Source organism: Sturnira hondurensis, unplaced genomic scaffold, assembly GCF_014824575.4.
Source record: "Sturnira hondurensis isolate 20B ecotype Veracruz unplaced genomic scaffold, ASM1482457v3 Scaffold0010428, whole genome shotgun sequence".
Classification (NCBI taxonomy): domain Eukaryota; kingdom Metazoa; phylum Chordata; class Mammalia; order Chiroptera; family Phyllostomidae; genus Sturnira; species Sturnira hondurensis.
In genome coordinates, this window is record NW_028083059.1 from 22,074,752 (window position 1) to 22,078,232 (window position 3,481).

General features: G+C 36.4%; 1 non-coding gene across 1 annotated transcript; it reads left to right on the forward strand.

Moving 5' to 3' along the window:
* Window positions 1-2,774: 2,774 nt before the first annotated feature.
* On the forward strand, window positions 2,775-2,901 carry LOC118995910 (small nucleolar RNA SNORA40). Its single transcript, XR_005068390.1, has one exon. It is a non-coding gene; the product is annotated as a small nucleolar RNA SNORA40 (small nucleolar RNA).
* Window positions 2,902-3,481: the final 580 nt, after the last annotated feature.

Below are 3,481 nucleotides of genomic sequence, written 5' to 3' on the forward strand. Positions count from 1 at the left end.
TAATAATTCTATAATCTAAATAGCTTGCCAAATTACAAATATGGTAATAATATTCCAGAAAGATAAAAACACTAGGCAGTGGTCTATGATTCTACAATTTTATACCCATCTGCATTTAATTACCCTTTGCTATTGTTTAGGTGTAAAACAGTATTGTTCAAAGTTGTGGCAAGCAAGTTTTCATAATTATGGTTTTATTATTTCAGTTTTGTCATATAAACCATAATAAGATATAAGACAAACGTCTTTATTAGTAAAAAGTGTTAATTACAACATAAATGATGTCAGTGAAAATATTGGAAAATTTCGAGTTTAATTAGGTCTGCCACATAAATAGAACTGTCACAATACTTGGCATTTTGGCAGTTTTAATTCCTGTATGAGTTTTCTTTCTTAAAAGGATCACATATAGAGAGTGAGAAAATGAACGTGTCATTTGTTGAAAACATATTGTTCAAGTATGTACCCAAGCTAAAGTGTAATATCCATTCACAATATGTTGTAGAGACAAAATGTTATCTACCAAGGTTGCTAGAGAGAGATATGCTCACTCCTTATGTATTTCTGTTTTAGCTTCTTTTCCTAAGATATGATGAGAATGAAAGCCTATCTGGGTAAAAAAACAAAACAGTTCCTCAGGCATAATTTGGGAATTGTGCCTTCCGTATATTACTTTTCTAGATTCAATCATCTTGAGACTTGGAAATAACCATAACCGAGAGAGTAGGATATATTATAAACCCTGTGGAATCTCAGAAGCAAAGCCTCAATACTGCAAAGCAGTACTCTTCCTGCCAATATGAAGATCTTAATTGCTATAATTAAATTTAAAAGTCACTTTTTATTAAAAACTGAACCCCCCATTGTGTGAATCATTCTAGTAATGCTTTGCATAACACTCAGGAATTTATAACGCCTAAGGATAGTACAAAATGTAACTTTCCCGGACTATTTGCAACTGTAAATACATGGTTCCTAGTGACCGTTTCAAATCATCAAATTGAGATGTTAATTAATAAGTTAAATAATAAAAGCCCCAAGTAGAGATTAAAGAAAAGAGGAAATTGAAATACACTTGTATATATTTTAAAAAATATCAGATTCTATTTTGCTTCTATTTCTAAAAACAAAGTAATTTTAACAGAAAAAATTTTGTATGGCTGTCACCCCCACAACTGTAGCATTCAGTGGGAGCCATGCCAACAGTGAAATGAGTAACCAGCAGGATTCCCCAAACAAAGCCAATGAAGTGATGAAGAAAGTCTCCTTTGTGACACGGAATTCATGTCTTCATGATGCAAAAGGGAATAAAATGTTGCACATGGATCCTGGTGATAGTCCTGATCTCTAAAATGTCTTTGTTATCTTGTGTAATAATGAATCAGCCTTGGGAAAATTAGGTGTTAACAGTCCAAACAAGCAGGTACAGATTATTAGGGTGGTTTGCTCTCTACCCCCTTTTAGTTATGCGTTCTTTATCTGAATTCTGACCTGGACCATTGCTTTGGCTTAAAATATTCAGCTCCTTTATGTTCCCTTTCACCATCCAAATTAGACCTACATCTCCATCTTTGGTCTGCTCACTAGATTGTTACATTTTCAGGTGAAGAAGTAGCCATACCTGCCCCCCCAACCCTCCTCGCCAAATGATTAGCAGAAATCCTCTATATTTTCATCAGAACAAGGCAGACCTATCCTTGCTCTCCTTACCAGCAAACCCTCCTATATAAGGAGGGCCTGGGATCACCTGCTATGAAGGCAGTGAACTGCTAAAGGTGGAAGTATCTAACCCCTCTGACCTCTATGCTTTCACTAGTCAGGAAAAGTTATGCTAGGAGGAAATAGCTAAGCATAATTAGAAATCCCAGGCAGAAGAGGAGAGCAAATCCCTGGCCTCCAGCTGGATGTTATTTGGGTTGCAGTTTGCAAACTTATTCAAATTACAGCTGAGAGGAACAGAGTGAAGCAGTTCTTGAATAAGCTTGGTAGCTCTCCTCGGATTCTCTGGATGTGTGGGAATTTAGAGAATGGGTCACATTCCTTACGAGGTGACTTCCAAGTTGAGAGGGTTTCAGGAAAAAAATTTTCTCCAGTTGTTTATCAATTGATGTAGAATACCTGGAAAGAAAAAAAATGTCTTTCCCACTCTAGGTTTCTTAAAATGACTTTAGCAACTGACATGTTTCTATAGGAAGGAATACTGCGGATTACGGAGGAGGAGACAAAAGCTTTTGAATTCTCCTGGTGACAGCTGAATAGCAACATACCATTAGTGGAGTGCTTCAGTGTTGGGCCATTGTCAGCCGATGCAGACAGGCAGCTACCATCCTCTGAGAGAGTCTTCAGTTTTCGATGGGATTGAGGTGAAGATGAATCCATCCCAAGAAAATCACACTCAGTCTGTATGAGGCCACCATATTGGTCTATGTTCTGAGGTGTACACAAACATAGAGCCAGTGTGAGGTCAGGAATACAGTCTCAATCCGGACAGATGACCAGGCATGTTGGTAGACAGCTACTTCCTGTCTTTTCTCTCCCTACCTACCATCCAACAGCAGAGGATTTAGGCCTTGCAATGTAAACACTTGTTTTCATCTCAAAACCAGACGAAGATTGACTCTTCACTGTAACCAAATAGAATGGGAAAAAGAATGAAATCAGGCCATTCCCTGTCCCCACTCAGGTCCTCTTTAACCATCAAGGGTTTATTTTAATACATAGCATGCACTTCTATATAAACTGTTGAACTGGACATATTAATATGTGTGTGTTACAGCACTTGTGTTTGTTTTTGCTTAATTTTTGGGCAAAGACAACATACAGGTGTGAAAAATAAATCCTCTTTTGCAACCCAGAACTCATTGTTTGATATGAGTTTTGATACATACAAGAAGGAAAATGATAAAAAAATGTGTGTGTTTATTAGGTGTCAAGTATCATACTAACTCATTTACATTCACTTCATTTCGCACTCTAATGAGGTAGTTATTTTTATGTCCATTTAAGAGATGCGAGAACTGTGTGAAAGTGCAATTGTATTTGAACCCAAGTCTGTTTGATTTGCTCATTTCTAATAACTCTTCTGCGATTTCCTATTGCTCTTAGGAACAAATTGCAAATCCTATAAGAACTTAGAGAGTCTTTCATAATCAGTACTGTTTTTCTCTGTGACTCAAGTGAACTTTTCTTAATTTGCTTCTTTACTTTTAATTCTAAAACTATTGTTCAAATACTTAAAGTAAAGCCAGGTACATTTTCCTTTTTCTATGTGTAAAATGGAATACAAAATTCATGAGTGTAGGAAGAATGATTTCTTTTTAATCCTGTGATTGTTCATCAGACTTTAGAGGTCAAAGCATGAGCAGAAACATTTGTATGCTTAAAGTCATCTGCACAGTCGAGAAAGGGACAAAGACAAAGTGTCATCGGAAACCATTAAGGATTATTAATTCTTTTTTTGGATGAGATAATGAGATCCTCT